At 42.2% G+C, this 23,511-nt stretch overlaps 1 protein-coding gene and 1 long non-coding RNA gene across 3 annotated transcripts in view; one reads left to right on the top strand and one right to left on the bottom strand.

Annotated features, from left to right (window-relative positions):
* Window positions 1–23,511, bottom strand: part of STK39 (serine/threonine kinase 39) — a 271,677-nt gene that overhangs the window by 218,995 nt on the left and 29,171 nt on the right. The window lies entirely within an intron of this gene.
* Window positions 5,599–23,508, top strand: LOC123643925. Its single transcript, XR_006736957.1, has 4 exons — window positions 5,599–5,715; window positions 9,164–9,262; window positions 20,929–20,964; window positions 22,913–23,508. It is a non-coding gene; the product is annotated as an uncharacterized LOC123643925 (long non-coding RNA).

Genomic DNA, 23,511 nt, shown 5'->3' with positions numbered 1-23,511 from the left:
GTTATGCTTAATTTAGTGGTGTTTCCATTATTTGAAGCAATGTTCCTAGAGCCTACCAAAGTAAAACCTTGAAACATCACAACCTGACCACTTAATGTGAAAGAAATGTGCTTAACAGCAACAAGAAAACTTTAGGCACAAAAAAAAAAGCAGCAAAAAGACATTTGCTTATATTAACTCATCAACAAATAATAATTAAACCCCTACCATGTGGCAGGCATTTTGCTAGATGATAAAGGTCCAAAGGTGACCATTCCTGTTTCAAGTGGAATAAATCCTTGATAGGACCAATTCCTAGGTAGAGGTTAAGAGGGATGCATGGAATGCTGTTGTGGACTGAATGTATCCCCCTAAAATTCACAAGAAGAGACAACAGAGAGCGTACTTTCTCTCCCTGCCCTAGGAGAACACAGCGAGAAAGTGCCTGTTTGCAAGCCAGAAGACAGCCCTCACCAGAAACTGAGCTGGTCAGCATGTTGATCTCACTTCCCAGCCTCCAGAACTGTGAGAAATAAGTTTCTTTTGTTTAAGGCTGTGGTCCCCAACCCCCCTGGGTCGCGGACCGGTACCAGTCTGTGGCCTGTGAAGGACCTGGTGCAGAGCTCCGCTGCCCCACCTCTGCATCTGTGGAATAACTGTCTTCCATGAAACTTAGGAAAGGGGGCCCCTCACCCCCGCCCTGCACAACAGCAGGAGGTGAGCAGTGGGTGAGCAAGAGAAGCTTCATCTACACAGCCTCTCCCCTTTGCTCCAATCTCTGCCTGAGCTCCGCCTACCCCGCCCCAGGGTACCCCCCTCCCCGTCTGTGGAAAAACTGTCCTCCATGAAACCAGTCCCTGGTGCCAAAAAGGTTGGGGACCGCTGGTTTAAGGCACCCAATGTATGGTGTTTTCTTATGGCAGCCCAAGCAAACGAATACAAAAAGCCTCTCAGTGTTCTAAGTCACTCTTCCACTAACACCTATGGTAAACATGCTGTAATAACTAGAAATTCTTAGAAACTTCCTAATTAAGTCAACAGCAAGAGGCAAGATTCAACTAAAGGGCCTCTGGAAGGCCACTGTAGTTCCCAAGTCTTAGGTTAGCAAGAGTCTCGAAAAGAAGGCTAGATAAGGATTCTACTCAACCGTGGTATTCATTCTCTCTGTGATGTTGGACCTAATTTCTACCTACACTACAGCTTCCTTAAGGGGCATTAACAAAATCTACCTGTAAGGCTTCAAAACATGTGTTTCATACCCCTGGAAAACACTGACTCATTAAATGTTAGGCTCTCTCTCTGGGTCTCATTTGTCCATCCGTAACATGAAGGAGGTAAACTATATCTGCAGTTTATATGGTACCCAAGGGAAAACAGGCCAAAGCAGCTCCAGGTCAGTACTGAGTTTCATTTTGCATAGCACCAAGAAGATTCCATTGGTTTCAAAGGGAGGAAAGGGGAGCTAAATTTGGAAACCAAAGAACTAAATGATTTCTGAAGTCTGATACAGCATGATGAGTGTAAGAGTTTAAAAATATAAGAGATAACCCAGAGAATTCAGGAACAGCTATCAGTTAATATTCCATAGCAAAACTTCTTGCTAATAATGTACTTTGATATCTAATCTTTAAAAATTATTTTAAAACATCTTTGTCCATCCGATTGCATGGGTTCATATCCTGGGCTGCGCCATATACTAACTGCTTCTCCTTGGATGAGTTACTTAACTTCTCCATGTCTCAGTTCCTCCTTTGTAAGATAGTAATAATAGTTCCTAGCTCATTAGGATGGTTGTGAAGATTAAATGAGTAAATATGTAGAAAGCCTTTGAAAATGTGCCCAGCGTATAGTAAGCACTAACTAAATCTTAGCTCGTATTGCTCCTTAGGGTATTCCCTCCAAGCCAACTGGTATCCTGTCAGCTTGTCATTTTAATGCCACATAATATTTCATGGTACTGATGTACCATAATTTATTCAGCCCTTCCATTGGTGAGTATTCTCTTTATTTCCAGTCTTCACCCTGATATGAACAATGTAGCAGTAAACATCTCATATTTATTAGAAAATCAGTCCATTAGAACTTGGTTTTATGTTAAAGATAAGATGTGATCAATTGTCCAGTAACCCCTTCTCACAAATGGCAAGTTGTTTTTAAAGGTATTACGTTAGCCTTTAACACTGATTATGGCCACTGGAAGGAATTTCTATCATCATATCCTACTTAAAGAAGGAGCATCAAATCCAAATTTTAATAAGAGTTTGGCCATCTCTAAGCACATAAAAGGACTCCTTAATTATGCTTACCTGTCCTTGGCCAGCGACTAGAGTCCAGGCTGGGATCAGGCTTTCCTTTTAGTGGTGCTGGCTGGTAGTGTGTAGTAAACAAAACAAATGGCTTTGGTTCAGCTGATTTCTTCCAATCCTGTCTTTCCGCAGCTTACTCTCTGTGCTCTATTTATAGCATGTGTCCACCCTCAAAGCTTAGGAGGCCAGTCAGTCACACGAGGGCCAGAAGCTGGCCAGGGGAGGCCTTGGGCAAATGGACACACGTGTGGGCTCTACAGGGACACAATTGCCACCCAGATGAGATCACTGATTGACCTGGCAAGGCAAGATTGTCTGAATTTTGCAGAAAAGCTGAAAATCCAGAATTTTGTGTGAGAGCTCCTAATACGGTAAGTTTGGTGATTAATTTTTAAAATTTAAAAAAGCATTATGAGCCTAGCAGAAGCTCACCACAGGCTGTATTTTGCCTGCGTGCATTGTTGCTATTTGGCTACAAAGGCATATCCTTCCTTACCCGATGGTCCAAATTTTAAATTATTTGTTAGATTACCCATGTGAGGTTGTCATTTTTCCAGATCAAAAATAGTCCCATGTCATACGGTTGGACATAGCATGGGCATGTACTGACCCAAACTGATTTTCTACATGTCACCCTTTACCTTGTCTTAACTGTTTCACACAGAGAGAAACCCTCATCACAGCTACTCCTCCGTCATCTGGTGCGTTCTACGTGAGAGGAACACACGCACAGTAAAATCTCAAGTCAAACACAAAGGGCAGTAATCGTTAGACAGGTGTTACATGCAATTGGCTATAATCATTAATTTACAGAACAGACAGTCCTGTTGGCCTGTCTGAACAAACACAAACCAAACCACGTCTCCACTGGACCTGGCACCACAGGACCATGTTTCTCAAGGCACCTACGAACCGGTGACTCTCCTGAGTGACCTAGCTCGTGTCACTGCCAACCTGGCTGAGTTCTGTCCTTCTGCCCCCATCAAAAGAACGGGTTAGTAGAGCCTCATTCTAGGGTTAATGGAGCAGATTTAGAGCTTACTTAAAAAAAACAAATAAATAAAAATTGAAAAAAAAAAAAAAGGAGGCAATGACCAGGGTGCCAAAGTGAGGTGGAGAAATGGCCACTCGGCAAAATGTACTTAACGTTTCACCGCTGACCTGGATAAACTACCTTTCTTGGGAGAGCCCGGCTTGTTAAAACATTTAGAGGTCACAGACCTCACTGAAGAAAAGCAGCCCTTGTATGTAACTCATCAAGAACCATCTGATAATCGACAGGAAAACAAAAGTAGCCTGGGGTTCTGATTTTAAGGGAGATAGAGGGAAACTGGTGTGTGGAATCAAACTGGAATGAACACAAATAAACTCACCTTGGACCTCAAGCTACATCTCAAGCAAGAACTAAAAAAACAAAACAATAAAAAAAACTCTACAGTACACTTACTAAACACCCAAAAGGTACGTGGGTTGAGATCATCTAACATTAAAAAAATCAAACAGTTTAATAACTGTAATAATTTTCAACGAAAATGAAAATGCTCATTGAGGGTACAGGTGAATCCGGGGCACCATGTTAAAGAGGAGCTACATGTATGGGATAAGGAGTCATAAAATAGCGGATTCTGATTTCCATCTAATTCAACCTGATTAATACTGGGATTTACTTGCAGGCATTTTTATTTTCTCAATGATACATGCAGATTTAAAAAACACTATGTGAACAGAATTACTTGCCAGTTTAAGAAACAAAACATTTAACAATTAGTCTCAAGAGCACTTACTTAGAAGTTTAGCCCCTCAAAGCTAAAACCATGTTCTAGGATTTAAGTCCTAATGCTGAAGTAGAACACATACCCCTCATAACCTGTCAGTGAATGTATGTTTACTTTTTAAGAAAAAGACCATCTCAGCCAGGTGCAGTGGCTCACGCCTGTAATCCTAGCACTTTGGGAGGCCGAGGCGGGTGGATCATTTGAGCTCAGGAGTTTGAGACCAGCCTAAGCAAGAACGAGACCCTGTCTCTACTAAAAACAGAAAAATTAGCTGGGTGTCGTGGTGCACACCTGTAGTCCCGGCTACTCGGGAGGCTGAGGCAGGAGGATCGCTTGAGCCCAGGAGTTTGAGGTTGCTGTGAGCTAGACTAACACCACAGCACTCTACCCAGGACAACAGAGTGAGACTCTGTCTCAAAAAACAAAAAGAAAAAGACCATCTCATTTTGATGAAGGGTTGGGGAGGGGAGGTCAGCCTAGCCCCCCTAGCTACGAATGAATCACTTGAGATATCTCCTTCTGGAAGAGCCCCAAGCAGTCAGTCACTTCCTCACTGCTCCCAGGGACTCTCTACACACCTCATCCCAGCACTTAATGCTTATGGAGCGATCTCCTTTGGCCTTACTCTTCCTAGAATCTGCCCTCCTACCTAGGCCACTGTCTGGAACACAGAAGGCCCTTGCTAAGTGTAGCCTAAGTGAATAAAACACCCATCAACCCATCACTGGGGAGGCCACCTGCAGAAAAGGGAGGTGATGCTGGATTCCAAGCTGCGCTGCACAAGGGAGACTCGGCACTGGTGGGCTATACGATCTACCAGCAAGGAGGAAGAGCGCTTTTACTCAGTCTTATCTCTGGATGGCTCATCATGTGTTTTTTTAAGTAGGTAGTTGTGGGGGATGTGGCAGTTAACTTCAAGGAACAAGCTTAGGGAGGCCATCTGCCTTGAGGCATTTCTGATTTGCAGAACATCTCGTTCAATTCTAAAGGCAAGTTTCACAGGAAGGCTCATTGTGAAGAGCAACGTTCCACCAGCATAGGCTGGGAACCTCAATTTTAAAAAATAGAATCAACTAGCCCCTTCTCAGAATGTCGGAGCCACACGAAATGTGACTAATACAAACTAGAGCCTTCGATAATTCTACTTAAGCATAAGGAGGGGACATAAAACACCCGACATGAAGAGGTGACAGACAGGAGCCCATGACAGCCCTCCAAATCCATCTCAGGAAACACAGCATCAGGCCCTGGACTGCAGGATGGACACATTCCTACAGAGAAAATCTGAATGTTTTATTCAGTAAAAGGTCACTTTGAAGTCCTTGCCCCCTGTAAACTCAAAAGCCCCGTGATCTGGCAGGATTGAAAAACTTCCTGTTCTGCTCTGAGGGGGTAGTCCAACTCCTCCCAGCAAAACCCACTGGTTTCACTGATTAAATCAACCAGATGGAAGCCAACATCCCACAAAGGAATGTCCATTGCTATTCACACAGATAAACAGATACGCCCACTGGCAAAAGCCAAAAGGCACAAGTGTCTTGGTTCAGTATGTGTGGCATGGTGGTGCCCTCTGATTCCCTGCTGCTCCAACCTCAAGCCACCTGGACATGGGAAGGGCTTTAAATACAAAGAGAAGAGCCAGTACCTACTTCAAGGTCAGTCCCATTCCATCCCTTCTAAGCATGCAGGTTGGCTTCGTATAAATCTGTAATTGGACACAGGCTGGGGGTGCAGGGCTTCACAAGAAGACAATGCACATTTAGGGGGAAAAGCTCTTTTCTTCCAGCTAATTGCATCAGAGCTTGTGCTAAACAAGGGTTGGATTTTCAGCCTCCAGGGGCAATGTACAACTTGGGTGGCCTTCAATCAAAGGCTATTGGCATATCCATAGCCCTATCCTATTAAAAAAATAAAGTTGGTGTCTAACCCCCCAGGACAACCCCAGATTCAAGAATTGGCCCCATGGGGAAGCCCTGGGCAGATTTTGTCAAAGCTTCTAAGACAGGATAACTACCTAAGATGTCTGTTTAAAAAGCAGATTCCTGGGCTCATATCCAACCTATTGAATCAGAATTATTGCAAGTGGAGGCCTGGAATCTGCATTTTTAATAAGCTACTCCAGCAATTCACTCATACCCTTAAATTTGAGAATCGCAGCTCCTAGGTATCACCTTCTCTCCCTACCTCCCACAGGATTCTAGGGCTTGGGGAAATTTATCAGTCAGGGTCCAGTTAGGAAAAGAGGAACAATACTAGGTATTGCAACAGATATTATTGAATAGAAAGATTTGTTTCAATAGGTATAAAGAACAAAAAAGATGGGGCAATAGAGTGCCCACAGGAAGCAGCTACCACCTCTGGGTAGGGCTGTAGGAATCCGAGGAGGAGGTGGGATTATCAGCATCTAAAAGTTTAGAGGGGGAGACCCAAAGCGCTGGGACCCTGACCTCTAAGGTGAGGCACTTGCCCCTGAGCAGGGCCCTCTCTAAGTGTCCATGTTGGCCTGGGACTCAAATATCCAAGGCCTGGCTGGTGATGGCATCTCTGAGGGGCACAAGGAGGCTGGCTCCAAGACAAAGAAAGGAACTGGTCACCAGAACCAACTGCTGGCAGAGGGAAGGACCCTTTCTGAAACAACAGGCAAAAAGGATGAAGCATGTCCCTCCTCCCCCCTCCAGCCTTCCAGAATTCCCCTCGCACCCCCTATTAGCAGAACTTACCAGGGAAACAGCAGGCAAAGAAGGAACAGGGTCTGCCAACTACCAGCCCAACACACAAAGCAGATTCTAAAAGGTCTATCTGGAGTTCAGAGGTAATCGCTTAATAAGGAGCCAGGGCAGTGTGACGTCCACCAGCTCCAACAAGCCTCACTAACAATGGCCAGGCTTTTTTTATTAAACTCTCATTTCATGCTATTTTCAAACACAATTCCTAAAATGACCCTTCTGAATATCTAACATTGCCCAAATGTTCACTCTGTACTTCCAAGTCCCAGCCCAAGCGACTTCGTCTGGGTCCTGTAGTCATTATGATTGGGGGTCTAGGGTCAGACAGCCCCCAGCTTTGTGACCTCGGGCAAGTTGCCTGTGTGTCTGTGCCTCCCACTCCTCAATTGTAACACATGAATGACAGTGTCTCTACCTCACAGGACAGCTGTCAACATTAAATAATACATACAGATGTAATAACACAAATGTGCATGTGTGGCACGTAAGTGTTTGACAATGTTTAGACTGTTAGTGTTCACATTATCAGCAATACGATTATCCCAGACACTTGAATAGAAACTAGAACTAGGTCCACTACAACCTTTTGAGAAAACGCCTTTTTATCTCGACTCCCTATAATCACCTCTGTTCCCACTCAGCCCCAATTCCTGACAGCTTCCTATTAACTTCCCCTCTTCAAATCCTACACCTGATGGCCAGCACTGACAAATTTTATGCCATAAAGAGTGGGTGCACAGAAACTTACGCAGGAAAGTGATTCATTGGTCAAGAGATTCATTGGAAAGTGATTCATTGGTCATAGCCCCACTTCTCAGGTGGGGCTACCACATCCATGAAGCAGCAAGTAGCTAAAAAATTCCTCCTAGCTCCAGGACAGAGGAAAAGAAAGACCATTCACTTTAATGCCACTTACCCTTCCCTACCTCTCCATCTGTTTAGATTGTACTCATAATCGAACCTCTGCTTATCTGGTCTCCCCTGGCAACCTGAGCTTCTCCCCCAAGTTACAACCGCGGAACAGGAAGTAAGGCCAACCCCTGCATGGTAGAAGTCTTCCCTCCCCCTCTCTCTCACCACCTTCCCGCTTTCACACAGAAGCAGGAGCATGATGCCACATGAAATTACAGCAGAAAATAAGAGCTACAAGGGAAGAGGATGTGAATTGCAGGAATGCAAATGTCCAGGGTAATGGAAAGCAGTGTACAACCCCAGTAGGCCATGAGAGCATCTCTGAGTGAGAAGGAAAACACAAAAGCACCCTGATTGAAGGGCCACACCACCTGCTCAGCCCTGGTGGCAGCGGCAGCAGCATGCTGGCCGTCCCTGCCTCGGCCAGCCCCACCCCAGGTGTTCCTCCGAAGGGAAGCCACCTGAAGATCCCACAATGTCATAAATGTGAGCCTGGCAGGACACCATGAGACTGCTCCCTCCCGTAGTCTTGGGCTGGGGGCAAAAGTGTTAGGACTTTGTGGGACTTGAAAGGTGTGGAGATAGAATAAGGGGCCACACCTGGGTATCCTATGAAAGCGCAGATGTTTATTTAGTTGGTCTGGGCCGGGGTCTGAGCTCTACATTTCTACAAGCTCCCAGGTGATACGCTGCTGCTGGTTCATGGACCACATTTTGAGTTGCTCGAGCACAGGGGCACAGCTTCCCTAAATTATCCCCAGAGGTTCCAGGCACTCACCTCTTAACAAGGGAACAGAGAGTTTAGAAACTTCCTGACCAACTTCCTAGTCCCCTATGGGGGGAACCGGGAAAGGAATCTTGAGCCCTGGGAAAGCAGACGCCTTAGGTGTCAGGGATGAGAGGTACCAGCCTGGGGAAGGGTCTCTCCTGCCTGTAAGAATCCAGAAAGAGCAGATCTTCCTCTAAGGAACCATAATTAGGGATTTTATGCATATTTAGCTCATCAAAAAATGAAGATTCAACATTCTGCCAACCCACAACACATAAGTTTACTATTGGATTTTTCAGGTGCATTTTCAGAAATTCAATACAAATGAAAGATGAAGGCAATTCTACATCCTGCCTTAGTAGACAAAGCATAATTAAACTTCAGAATTATATCTAGCAACTATGGCTGAAATTAAGTTGAGCTGCAGTTATCTGGAAATTTATTTTATTAATCCAGAAAACATGACATCTCAAACATTACCCGTAACTACAGATACACAGTAAACAAAGGTGACCAGCCAGATCATTGCATAAGCTTTCATTCAACATATATTCAGCCTCTAGTCACACTCACGTTAAATAAATTTTATAACAGCAATACTATATCTAAATTTAACTTATACAGATGACCTGGTATGATAGTATAAGAAAGAGAATCATTATAAACATCTTTTTAATTGGAACTACTTTCTTATAGCACGAGGCCCAGGTCCCCAGATCTGTGATCCATCTCTAACTAGAAGCAGATGTGTGTCCTACAGAGAGCTGCTTAGGACAGTGTGAGTTTCAATATGAGGTATAGTCACACATTTACTACTTTTTTTTTAACAGGTAGGCTGATTAGATATGTTCTTGTTAAATTGACCTTTTATTAGTAACAGATAAACGTCTTTATTTCTTTCTGTTTCACTTCTCAACTTAAATGACAGGAAGTATTTAGAGTTTTATGGCCTTGCTGTCAAGTTTTTGGTTAACCAATGCTTCTACCTGGAACTCTAAGCTCTCAGAAGACCTTGATTTGCCTTGTTTGCTGCCAAGATAACTTCTCCTGCATAATTTAATGAAAGCCTGTTGGTGATAATGACCACATTCTCAGGTTTGGACTCTGGGCTGTGGCCTATTAGCTACACTATATGGACCAAAATCCTGTAAGAGCCCAAGATTCAGATTCAATTTCCTAATGTGTCAATTAGCTTCACTTTGTTGTGTGCGAAACACTTAAGCCCAACCTGTCCCAGAAATGAGAACAAAATTGATACAAAGGTCTAAGAACTCCACCACAAATAATGGGGATGGGGTGAAGAGAAGTGATCAAATACACATGACCTACTAACTATGTATAATAAATATAACAATGTTTCATCACACAAAGAATAATAGCATCCTGGAGCTGAAAAGAACGTCACCAAAATTTACATCTTATACAATCATTCTTAGTCAACAGATTTTATTGAGCTTCTACTGTGTGCCAGGCACTATTTAAGGTGCTGGAAAGGGAGCACAGAGCAAAAAGGGCCTGCCCTCCACAGTTTACATTTTAACGTGGGATAGGATGTGGATTTTTTTTTTAAATCACGAATAAGATAATTTCAGATTACAGTTAGTGCTATGATAAAAATAAAATTGGTGGGGAGAGTACACAAGCTATGGTGGTCAGGGAAGCCTCTCTGCGGTGGTGACATCTGGGCTGATGAGAAGAGGCTGACCATGCAAAGATCTATAGGCAGAGTATTCCAAGACACGGGACAGCATGTGTAAAGGGCCTGTGGCAGGAACAAGTTTGGACAGCTCAAAGAACAGGGACAAGGGTTGTGCGGCTGACACTTGTCAACTAAGAGGCAGGTGGAAAAGAGGTGGCAGGACAGGTTGGCAGGAGTCTAAACACAAAGAGAGAGTCCTGTAAACTGAGGTGAGTGCTTTAAAGGATTTTGAAAAGGAGAATGATAGAATCTGGTTTACACTGTAAAAAGGTGGCTGCTACGTGGAGATACGATTGTCTATGGGGCAAGAGTAGGTACAGCATGATTGGCTAGAGAGTTGCTATAGATGTGCAGGCATGGATTATACTGATGGCCAGAGCTAGGGTGGCCAAAGTGGAGAAGGAGAAAAATTGTAGGATTTGGGAATATATTTGGATGTAGAGCCACAGGACTTGCTGATGGACTGGAGGATAACTAGGGGAAAAAAACATTTAGGTGCTAAAACTAAATATGTAATCACCTCTACTATAACCATCACTAATTTTATAATGGATAGCCTTGATTCTCTCTTGACCCGTCCCAAAACTCTGCCAATGCTTCCCCCACCACCAGGATATGTTCTGCTTGCTCTAGATGACAATTTGAAAGGCTTGGGCTGCCAAGCATTGTTCAATCAGTCTTCAATGTCAAGACTAAGGAAGGGTGAGGACACAGGGGTAGGAATGGTGGAAACCCAGTTGCTGCCATCTGCCATTTACTGAGTGAGAAGAGACGAGCGGAGAGGGGAATGGGCTTCCACATGTTCAAGAGAGATTTGGGGGGAAAGAACTGTTCAGTCACCTCTCACGAGTGAGTATGCATGTGTGCTCCCCTCCTCTGAAGAAATGTTGTATAAAACCAAAACAGGAAGTATAAATATTCAGTATTTGTAGGTATTTTTTTCCATCTACCTCCTTTTCTTTTAGAGGCTTAAAAGAAATAATTAACTTCTTCTTTAAAATTAAAGCATACTAAAAATGACAGAATATATTTAAAAAAACCCATTACCTAAACACAATTATTTTCATGGTTGCATATACATTCCCACCTTTATTCACACACACTTATACTCACATGTATAGTCACAATAATTATGACTTTGAATTCTACTATTTTCATTGAGAATTAGACTGCAAACACTTTTCACATTTCTAAAACATGTTTATATTAATTGTACCACAACATCCCGACATGTTAGTGAGCCATGAGCCCTTAGATCTAGCCTAGAGCCTTTAGCCCTAAAATCAAGCACTTGAATCCTCCTTTATCTCAATGTTGTATAATAATTTCAAGGGGATAACCCACCTTTGGTGCAAATAAAAGCCAAAACAGTGTCAAGTGTGCAAGCTTCAAGGCTCTTGGTAAAGTTGCTGTGTTTGGTAACTCATGAAATTTCTTACAAAGTCATTTACCTGTCAATGATTTTCCAAACCAAGTGAGCAAAAAGAAATACATACATTTCATTTAGGGATTACTTACCTAGGATACCAGAATAACTCACAAAGCACAGCAGGAAATTGGCTGAACCTACACCAGAGAGTGCACACTTTTTTTTAACAGGGGAATGAAACATAGGCTTGGCGAGGACATCACCTTCTCCAGCACTGTAACTTCGCCAGTCTTAGCGTTCACTAGGTGGCTAAGTGCTACTGGCAAGAGTCCACAGATGAAATGCTGCAAGGGACAACTCTCTGAATGTTTTAAGGATAGTTTTACACTGAAATAGTTCACTATATTTAAACATGTATGGATAAATTTAGAACCGTATATATATCATACAGATAAATGTTATACAGAGAGAGATTACTATACTGTATTCTAAAGGTGTCTTTCCTTTAAAGCTTCCTAACTCCTCAATGCACATCTAAAAAAGTTTCATATGCTTATGCAATTGCCACTTTCCCAGCTGTCCTCTAGACTCTTCACTATGGCATCATATTTTAGGCAATGCTAAAAGTAGTAGGGGGTGGGGGAACTTCAGGAAACTACAAGAAAAATCCTGTATCCCTTGATACCCTGATATCTAAGGGGTTATACAGTTCAGAGACATGAGGTTGACACCACTGAAGTTTATTGTCAGCTTTAAAAGGAGGCAAGCAGCAGCCTCTCTGTGAAGACTCTTACCAGCCTGGGAGACCAGCCCTCTTCCATGTTTTTGTTTGCTAAGCTTAACTGGCGAGTCCAACCCTTTCAGGAGAATGTCTGACGGAGAAAAAGAAGTGCTATCTACAGATCAGATACCACCACAGGAGAAACTGGACCCCATCCTGGAAAACTGAGGAAATTATTCAGTTTTGCAAAATTGTATCATATTTCAAAGCCACTGGTTAAGAAGCACTGCTTTAAGGAATTACATGATGATTCTGTTTGTAAAAGGAAATGGTAAGCCTGTATTTTAACATTTATGTCAGTGCAGGTTTTCACATCTTCTGGCAGAGCTTACACTGAACAAAGAACTCAAAAAGACATCCAAATTCTTTGGACAACAACAAGTATTCAGCCATATCAAATATTGCTTGAAATAATTAAGCTGTCAGCATGGCCTTGGAAATATTTGGGCTATAAGAGTATCTGGATGTCTTATTAGATTTCGGGATAGTATCTGACCTGCATTACAAACCTCCACATTCTCTAGCAAGAATCAAAGTGACCAAACAGAGCCAACAAAATAATGTTGCACTTTCCATTAACCTTCATTTCTCTCTTGAACCTTTAAGTAATATTTTCGTGGATTTTTCAAATCTGTGCATCAAAAACTATATGTTAAAACACTTAAGAAATGGGAATTGATATGAGTGATGAGACAAAAAAAAATTCATAGAAATACTAATGCCATTAGCCTTAGAGATCAGCACACTTTAAATTTTCAAGACCCAACTATCACCTGACTTCACTTTCAACTCTAAAACATATTCAAGTTAACACTGGAATTAAAAAATCTATTCAATTAAGCAAATTCTTTCTCATTTTTTACTACCATTTAACCAATAAACATTCACCTTTTATTTACCAGTTTATAAATAATTATATGGCCTTGGCTTAGTTTTCTGACTATGAAATCCACAGAAATGTCTACTTGCCTTGGGCTCAGGGACCCAACACCGACAGAACAATCTCCTATTAACGCAGGTAAACTAAAACTTATTTGACAGACATTTTAAATGCAAGAGTTGAAAAACAGCAACCCTGAATAACCTGGCTCTTTGGTTTACACTTTCCATCGAAGATTCACGTTCACAGCTTAGAACTCACTAAATTCACCTGACAGGACTTTAAAGGGAGTTAGTTCTCCTGGGGGAAAATTGCCAATGAGGAGTTAAAATTTTAAAGGCACGTCTCATGTGGGTTACATTTTCCAACTACACTCCCCAGCTGACTTTTAATTTCTACTTCACACTTTCCTTTATTAAATACATGATGGAAATTCCTTCCGAGATTTTCTTTTTAAATATTTCGGATTCGCAGCCCACAGTTGCAGAGGCCAAACCTTGGCTGGCAGCAAAGACGCTGTGTCTGACGGAAAGGTGTGGGTAGAACATTTCCCACAGAAAGAGATCTCAGAACACACGCAGACCCACAATTCCAGCACAGAGAGGCACTGATGGATATTTATGGGCAAGCCTGGGCCGTTTATTTGGTTCCCTCTGTCAGGAAAGTACAAACATTCGTTTCAGGAGAGAGCAGGCTCTGGTCACCATGGGTCCGCTCAGTGAGCCGGCTTCAAACCCCTTGAACCACAACTGCAAAAAGAAACTCCTTAAAGTACTGATACAGACAATATTATAGCCAGCCAGGCATAATTCAGTGAAAGAAAAGAGAAACTAGACTCAAGTCATTGACAAGTGGTCGGAATATAGTCATTTTCATCCCACTCCTAAAGGAATGTAGCTTGGAGCTGGGAGAAATCCTGTCCATGTTTCACTTCTTGCTCTCCAAGCCTTCCAAGACCAACTGAGAATAAAAACCACCCCCTTCCAATCTGCCCTTGCTCACCCCAACTCACAGTTCCATCAGCCAAAGAATAAGGAAATTTTTCTACCCGGGGTTCCTGAGCCGGTTCCCAGAAGACTTCTTAGGACACTGAGTCAAAATAACGTTCAAGGAGAACATCCAATAAAAAAATATCTTTAGTTGTCATTAAAAGCAAGGACAAGGAACAGCTTTGTCCAGCTTGAAGCAGCTCTGAAAAATCATTCTGTCAGTGGGCCCAGAGAAACAGAAAACAACTAGCCAGAGATGAGACTTCTCAAGAAGGCTGAGGCCCCTCCTATATGCTCACCTGGTAGCCATAAAGCCAGCACTTCTCCAGGTGTTATGTGTGGACCACCTGCATCAGAACCACCAGGGTTACTGCAAAAAAGGCAAATTCCCAGACTTGGCCAAACTTCCAAACAGAATCTCTGGGGATGTGGCCTGAAGGCCTAGCAGACTTTAACAAGCTCCCAGGGACGCCCTTACACAATAAAGTCTGAAAACCAGCATCAAATTCAAACCATACTGTGCATGTCCCAACGTTTTAACTGTTTTCTCCAACAGAAATCGTGGACACAGTACATTAAAACACCAAGTGCCCGCTTCCAAGTACGGACACAGTCCCATTCACTCCATACTCCCACAACCCTGTGAAGTATTTTAACCTCCTCTTATGCCTGGGAAAACTGACGCCCAAGGTCACAACTTTTCCTAAGTGGCAGAGTAAACATTTGTATCCAGGTCTTTCTGACATGAAAAAGTTTTCCTTTCACATGACTTCCTCTACTTCTTTCTTTCTAGTGGTCATTTGCAGATGGTTGGCCATGATGACCCCCTTCAATCCCACCCCAAATACGGCCACTTCCATCATAGGTGGCAGCGGCCAAACTGCTAGAATGCTGCATCTGGATTGGGTCACTACAATTTCAGAAACATAATACATGAAAAATTGTGGAACTATCTAGAGAGATTAAAGAAAAAGAATAAAGAGGGTATAAGACAATAAAAATTTTAAAACTTAACTGAGATGAGGTTGGGAGACTACGATCATCAATCATATACAGGAGGTGGTGAACATACATTTTCATCTCCACTTCAGAGCAACTACCTGACAGGACTTAGGTTAGATATGCAGATGAACTTTCTGATGGGGAACAGTGTAATACTGGCATGGAGGTTACATAATGCCACTGATGGGAAGATTTTCAAAAAAGGACCTCTGTACGCAGGGCAGGGTTTCTCAACCCCGGCACTATTGACATCTTGGGCTGGATAATTCCTTGTCGTGGGCTACTGTCCTGTTTATTATAGGATGTTTAGCAGCAACCCTGGCCTCTACCCACTAGAGGACAACAGCATTCCCCCACCCCTCCCCCAGTGTGACAACCAAAACTGTCTCCAAACATTGACAAATGTCTCAGAGGGTGGGGGCAGGAGGACAAAACCTTCCTCAGCTGAGGACCACAGCTCTAAGAGTTCGGGGGGCTCTGCCTGAAAAAGGGGAGAGAAAGGGGGTGGGGGAGGGGAGGAACCAGACGTCCTTTCAAGGTGTCAGGGTCCCGGCTAGCCCAGTCACTGAGGACTGAAATCGCCTGAGGGAGAAATGGAAGAACAGGGATAATCCAAAAACTGGATAACCTGCCTGAGATGGCCAAGAATCAACTGCCCTCAGGAAAAGAACAAAAAGGAAGAGATGAAGCCAAAAGAAGGTAAAAGAAATCCTGTTGCCTTATGGGATCCAGATATAAAAGTCAGGGCTCCACAGACTCAGCTCCTAGGAAGGTGCTTTACCCAAGGCCGAGTTTCTGAGAAAGAACATGTCAGAGCTGTCACCCATGTCAGAGCTGAGTCTTCTTTTAAATGGTGTTGACGTGACACTGAGATTGGACACGCTGGCATGTGAAACATGGGAAAACAAGGGCAGAAAAACACAGAGGCCGCTCTATCTTAAGGGCCTCCAGCAACTGGAACGCACAATAATAGATTACAAAGTTTGAAGAATGGATACGTGTTCTTGAAATGCTTGTGAAAGGCACCAGGTGTTTGCAGAGTAGAGCAACTACAGGGATTTTGAGGGTTTAAAAGGGACAGTCTACATGTCAACGGGAATTTATTAAATGCCTAAATACACAAGGTGCTGTGCTGGGAACTGTACACAAAGCAAGGTCACCACGCCTGGCCTCGCCCTTGGAATAGGCACCTTAACACACCTTTAAAAGGAGGCATCATAAAGATGCAAGCAAGACGTGTTTTCTGTGCCCACCAAGGCTGTCCCACCACTATGCCCCCAACCCTCCACCATCAACCTGTCATTCAAATAGGAAGACCAGGTAAACTGGCAGGAAATCTATCCACAACAGAAACAAGAGTGAAGGTACAGAAGAGAGCTGCAGTCCCTTAATCGCCTGCCCAGGGAAGGCACGACCTGGGTCCACACGGTGGCTGGTGGAAACCACTCTGAAGCGCTTTTCCCACCAAGTCAGTCCATGTTCACTATTTACCAAACACTGAGGTCTCTAATAACAAGGAGAACTACAAAAACAAAAGTATCAGCCCCCCTAAAGATTTTCTTTGTCCTCATGCCAGAGTCCAAATTAGGCATAGAGGCAGGTAAGTAAGGAGGAGATAATTTCTGATGTTTTTTTGGTCCCACATCAGAAGCTAATACAGTTAACTCTGTTCCGGCAAATTTTAAATTCCTAGATGTCCTTTCTCACTATATCCAACAAAATTCTCTCAGCAAGTTCCCTGGGCTTTCCTTTGTGTATGTTCAGAAAATACAAATTCCTCTGAACACTGGTATAAACCAAGCACAATTATGAAGGTAAACCAGCTTGGTTAAAAGTAAAACGCTGAAATTTACTTTGAGATGTATGGAAAAAGAAATAAGATGAATTAACAGATGAACAGAGCAGGTGGGAGGAAGGATAGGTAAGTGATAAAGCAAGTATGATAAAATATTAATGGTAGAATACAGGTAATGGACATATGGGTATTCACTAAAAATTTCGACTTTGCTGCATGTTTGAAAATTTTTCATTACAATGTTGAAAGCAATTTTTAAACAATAACACTGCATTCATCTTAGAATGGGACAAGGGAAAAAATCAATAGTATATTAAGTAAAAATAACAGGTTATAAAAACATTATGTATAATCTCAAATTTGTGAATACACAGTAAATACCAAAATATTAATTGTGGTTATCTTGTGGAGATGGGATATGGGTGACTTTTATTTTCTTCTTTGTGCTTTTCTATATTTTCAAATTTTTCATTTATCACCATTTTTTCCCACCGCTTTTGGCTCAGAGAATAGCTGTGGAAGAAAATATATGTTGTGGTTTCATAAAAGTTTCTAGCTTGTAGAAATTAAATAGAGGGATTGCAGATGACATTACCAGTGTCTGGATCATACAAGCTACACACATCAAGGCACCCACTCCCATTAGTTTATGTACTAGTTAAGCAAACTGTCAAACTTTGAATAATGGGTCTAAAATCTGAACTTTAAAAAATCTTTAATCTCTTTTTCATTTTCTGTGAGAATACCAGGGAAGGTTTTCTTTTTATCTGAAAGACAATCTACACAAAGTGATACACAATTTAATTATTCCACTTGTCTTTCTCTGATAAAGCGAAAATTTTCTCATCAAAGTTTCAGTCGTGAGCAGGCACTATACAATTTAAAAAGAAATGTAATTTATTAGCCCATTTTCTCTATTCATCAAATCACAATGAACAAATTGAAACTTCAGTTCCTCTGGACCCAACTTAAAAATCTTGCACCTTCAGTATTCTAGGGCAAAGAATTATCAAGTACCTGTAAATCTAAACAATAAAAATGTTTTAACTTAGATTCACCCAAAAGGAAAGGCACGATTGTTATCTCTCCTACCTCACCTATTTCATCTCAAGAGTGTTACTAATTATGGCAAGATTGCTCAACTTCCCTCCTCAACACAAGCATATGCTGCAACTGGAGTGACTAGTCTTCATTGCAACCACATGAGTCAAGAGGAAGTAGTAGTAATTATTAGTGGTCAGCACACATTCATCAGGTACTTACCGCATATGTGCACCTGTTTATAAGGGTCATTTCTGTGCTAGAGTTTACACGGAGTTCACCCACCCTGGGAATAATAGATAAGCCAGAGGTTCTGCCTTCTCAACCATGCGTTGAGCCCTTAACCTCTAAACCACTGAGTTCTGAGTAATATTTTGTGGTAGGAAGTATTTCTGCCTTAAAGATGGGATTTTATATCTACATCTGCCTTCCAATTTATTCTTATATTTTAATTTTACTTAGTTGTGAGTAGCAAACATATGTCTACTTCATAAAGCATCGTCAACATCCTGTCTTCTGTCTCTGAGTAGCTCATCAGAGGAAATCTATATTAGTCACTGTGCTAAGGTGGAAAATAACCTATTGGTGTAGCTGTGTCCAAATACCTCCTCTTTCTGCACAGTGCATCCATGTTTGTATTCCTATGCCTGGCTCTGGAAGTAAAATTCAGACACATTCACTGGTTCTCTTACAAACCAAATTGTATACCATAATCATGGTGTGGGTAAGGTGGTGGGGCCAGGGACTGGGACAGGAGAGGTTGTAGTTAATTGCCCCACTCTGTCACAGTTACTTTCAAAACTCACTTATTGATCATCATTCATTTTGGCTCCAGAGAAAGAATGAGACATCTCAATTGAAACTAATGTCCAAAAGGAACCTGAATGGCACCTTTAAAAAGTATATCTTCAGTTATCCAGAACCTTTGTTTCTCTCACTTTAGAAAAGATGAAAGAAGGCTTTAGTCATAAGCTGAAGACCACATAGCTTCCTTTTACAGAAAGAGAAGCAGCTTGCAAGGCAAAGACTATCTTAATACCTTGTGCTTAGTAAATAGACTGAACCAAACGAACACATTCATTCAGTGAAGTGTTTGCATAAGGAAGCTACAGAAACTTACTGTTCTCAAGAATGTTTCCTCCCCACCTCACCTGTAGAAAAACAGCACCAACTTCCTCCCCAACCTTAATGTTCCAATCAATAAGGCCTCCAGAAAGAAGTTGTCTGCTCTGGCTCACCCCTCCACCTTGTCCTGGGCCAACCTGCCTGATCCCACGCCCTTGGGAAAATTACTCAACCTCTCTGAGCCATTTGAGATGTGAGGGACCTGGCTTAAATGCCTAAAGAGGGCTTACTGGTATTACTTAACAACTGTTTAGGACATGCCTCAAAGAGCACTGAGCTGCAAAAGAACTCACCCCATGCGCCACGACTAATCTTAACCCATACATTCACAACTCCAAGTATGCTCACAGCACAAAACTGTAAGCTTTAGGTAAAGGTCAGGTTTCCACACCTTTTTTTCAAACAGTAAATCACAATGGCAAATTACACTGAAGATATTCTTCTGACCATCAACTCCCTCCTGGTTCCCTTGTTGATGTTTCCAGTGTGGCCTGGTTGGTATATATATCTTTCTGGTCCTTTGTTTTAGGCATTTGTACACATATCTTTGAAACCAAAGAAAAGATACAGCATAGGAGTATAGACTCAAGGACAGCCAATCTGGAGAAGCTGCCTCTGTCAAAACTGAATCATATTAAGTGCCTAAATACCCCATTATCCACTTGTCCTGTTGCTGGATGTATCTCCCAGTGACGACTCCTGCAGGTCCGTGAGGGCATGAACAGAGATGTTCCCTGCAGTGGGACCAAGAGTCGTGGGGACCAGGAAAGAGTTGGAAGGAAAGATAAGGAAACCCACGGTGACAACAAATGTCTAGACACATGCAGCAAGATGGACAGATGGATTCATCATAGTGCTAAAGAAAAAAGTGAGAAACAGTAAGAGCCACAGCACAAAACTATTTGTGTAGATTTAAAACATATACAAATCTCATCTGCTATAATAACCACACATACCTCACATGATTCCTGTGGAATGGTGTAAAACACTAAAACAGTCCCTGTTGCAGTTTAAGCACTTAGTAAATATTCACTTTTAGAGAAAAAGATGTTCACAGTATATTATAAACTTTCTATTATAAAACTTCATTTATAGTATCATCCTTTCTCCTAAAGGGTTTTTCTCCCTGTTAAAAAATGTATAAGAGAGTGGAAGGCTATATTAAAAATTGCTTAGAGTGGTCACCTCTGAAGGGAATATTTATATGTTTTTAGTTTATTCTCTTTGTTTGGCCATATTTCTATAATGAATATATATATATTTTTTCTTTGATCCATAATGTTCCTTTTGATATGGTTCATGACCAGGAAAAAAAAATAGAAACATCCTAAAAATCCATCAATGGGGAAATAGTTCAATTGTGGTACATGGGATAGCAGAATATGCTATAGCCAATTTTTGTCAATGTGAGAAAATAGCATAATGTTGTGTGAAAAAAAGTAGGCTCTGAAATTGCACATGTACAGACCTGAGAGGCCTTCAGACAACAGTGGTCGGGCAGCATCGACCCCGGAGCCAGCCCCCAGCTTCACACCCTCCCCCGCCACTCAGTCCCAGGCCAGCCACTCCGCCTCCCTGAGCCTCAGTCCTCGGCTATGAAATGGGGATGATGATGCTGTACATAAATGGGAAAGAAGTAAAAAATAACAATAGAACCATGCATCATGTCCACTAAAAAGTAAATTTTATCATGTCAGTTATACCTCCATAAAAGTTGATTTTAAAGTATTCACATGTACACAAAAGTTCACATTTTGCTTAATTCTTTCTAAATCCTTAGAAACAGAAAGTGGACTGGGAAAGAAGAGAATGGAAAGTAAGTGTTGAATGGGTACAGGGAGTGATGGAAATGTTTTAAATGTACTAAATGCCACTAAATTGTTCACTTTAAAAGGGATAATTTTATGTTATGTGAATTTTCCCCAAGGGGAACAAAAACACGCAAAACAGTAACATTTTTTTGTAACAACATAGACAAATTAAAGGATATACATGAACTTTCAAAAAGCTGACTATGGGGGGAAGGAAAGGGTAAGGGAACAAGGATGACAAAAGCCAGAAAATAATGTGACACAGGATGACTGAGAAAGGCCTTGCCCGGACCGCTGAGAACAGGGTGCTATGAACTGAGGTAAAATTGCAAACCCTCTACCCTAGAAGTACAAAAAAACTGTGCTGGTTTGCTGCCTTTTTTTGTTTTTTAAAGAAATGCTGTTCAACTCTAGTCATTTTGCCATTTGTTGTTTTTACCCACTGCTAAATATCTTGGAGCTGCCTTCGTGTTAGCACACACCATCCTTTATCAGTCTGGTCTGCAGGTCTAAGGATGTACCAAGATCCACATGTATTCAAGCTGCTTATTACTCAGTATTTTGCACTTGACCATACATAATATGCCAATTAATGAAGGTTTCGTAATGAAGGATCAAAAATCGTATACAATTGCCTATGCCAAAATAAAACCCAATTATGAAATTAAGTCTAAATTTTAATTATTTTTCATGCCTCCTTCATAGCCAAACTGTTTCCACAAACCACTGCCAGTAACCAAAACAGCCAAGAGTCCAATTACACCCTCCCCCACACCATGTCCATATCCTCCAAACTGAGGTTGATTTTACAAGGGAAAAACGTTATCTCAGTAAGAGTTCACTGTATGGTTCTTCGGTCCAAGATGGCCCTTCCCTAAGCCCCCTGATGACCTGGCTGGCTATTTGGTATTAAGTTTAAAGGCCTGGAATAAGTTCAGAGAATACACACAGCATCAGTAATAAGTCCATGAAGTTTGCCTTGGACCTTCTGACTCCTCCAACTACCATGCTAAAAACCCTACTTTTTCTGGATCTATTTCCCAAACCCAAAACACCGACATGTCACCTGCTTAAATATGGTGTATCTCACAGAGAATTTTGTTTTCATCAAAATAAACTCAAAGGCTGCTCTTTTTAATAATTAGTCACAAATGTCAGTTGCCTCAAGGTGGCACAGAAGAAACAAACCTGACATTTGGGAAGAAACAGCAGCTGGAAAGAATCACATAAGAAGAAAGCGGAAAAAAAAAAAAAACCAGGGAAACACTCCCTTCTGGGCTAAGACTGGTACTTTAGAAACCTAAAATAAGCCTTTTATCAGAGCTGGGGTAAAGGTCATCGCTGTGGTCCTTGGGTGGAGGACAGAGCAACCTCTCAAATGTGCTTTGCCCTGCTCTCAGGGGACCTGCCAGAGAGGAGGGTCTGTTCAGGTGCCAAGGGCAATCTGGCATCTCTAAGGACCGGGCAGTTATGCAATACAATTATGCTTTTGCGTAGCATCCCTTCCACAGGGCATTCCAATAAGCTCCACAAAGGGAATCATTCACAGACTGGATTAAACCAAAGTGAGGAGAAACACTGTAACACGGAAGAAAGACAGGAAATGTGGTCCAGATATGAACAAGGCTCCCAGGCACCTCCCTTCAAGGCCTTCGTCTTCTCACCCAATATGAGGGGCAGAGGTAGAAAAGGGCAAGGTGACCAAAGGCACATGGAAGTGAAGAGTGAATCAAATCTAAGGGAGACAGAGGAAAGGCCTACCATCTCCTAGAGAAGGTGCATCCTTACTCTCGGCAAAGGTAGAATGATCTTCTGTCAACGGCCTTGGGATTGGCTTGGGTTTTGTTTTTGTTTTGTTTGAGGCCAGCTATTTATTCTCCTTATTAAATAATAAACACAAGTAGCAAAATATTTTTCTAATTCATGACTTACCAGTCTAATTTATTTTGACAGAAACAGAAGCATACCTGCACACCATGGCAAAAGTTGTGTTCGGCTGTTTAAAGATCTCCTTGGAATTCCTGCAAGAAATTCCTGGGTTTGGGCAGTCCAGGAGAAGGGGCTAAAGGTCTTTTTTCAGTGATGTTGAGTCATCTAATGAAGTGGCGAATCGCCATTCTCAGCTTGAGCAAACCTTACAGAAATACCAGTCTTTAGGCAGAGAAACATTGGTATAAGCTGCCTTCAAAAGAAGACATTATTCTTATGCTTCCAACCTTCTAAAGGCAAGGCTAATTTCTCCACCACACCTCTTAGGCACAAATGATCTCATGAACAGGAGAGGACTTTGATCTCCTTGCGAGGTCTCGGTCACCGGCTCTGTGCCAGGCACCCCCCAGTTTGATGACTACTTGCAAGCCTGCCCCTTCCCTGTACCAGGAAGCTTTACCCAACAAACCTCCTGGGAACGAAGCTTTCTAAAAAGCCAGCCTAGGAGCCCAGAGGGACACTGGCTGGGGTAAGGTTGGCTCCAGCCCTAGACTCTTAGCAGCAGCAGGTGTGCTGTCAGGTAAAGGAGACTTCTCTCAGGACTGCCAGGCTGTATTTCCCCA

The sequence above is a fragment of the Lemur catta genome, chromosome 8 (genome assembly GCF_020740605.2).
Source record: "Lemur catta isolate mLemCat1 chromosome 8, mLemCat1.pri, whole genome shotgun sequence".
Classification (NCBI taxonomy): domain Eukaryota; kingdom Metazoa; phylum Chordata; class Mammalia; order Primates; family Lemuridae; genus Lemur; species Lemur catta.
Note: the sequence above shows the minus strand (reverse complement) of the source record. Positions and strands in the feature narration are given on the sequence as shown.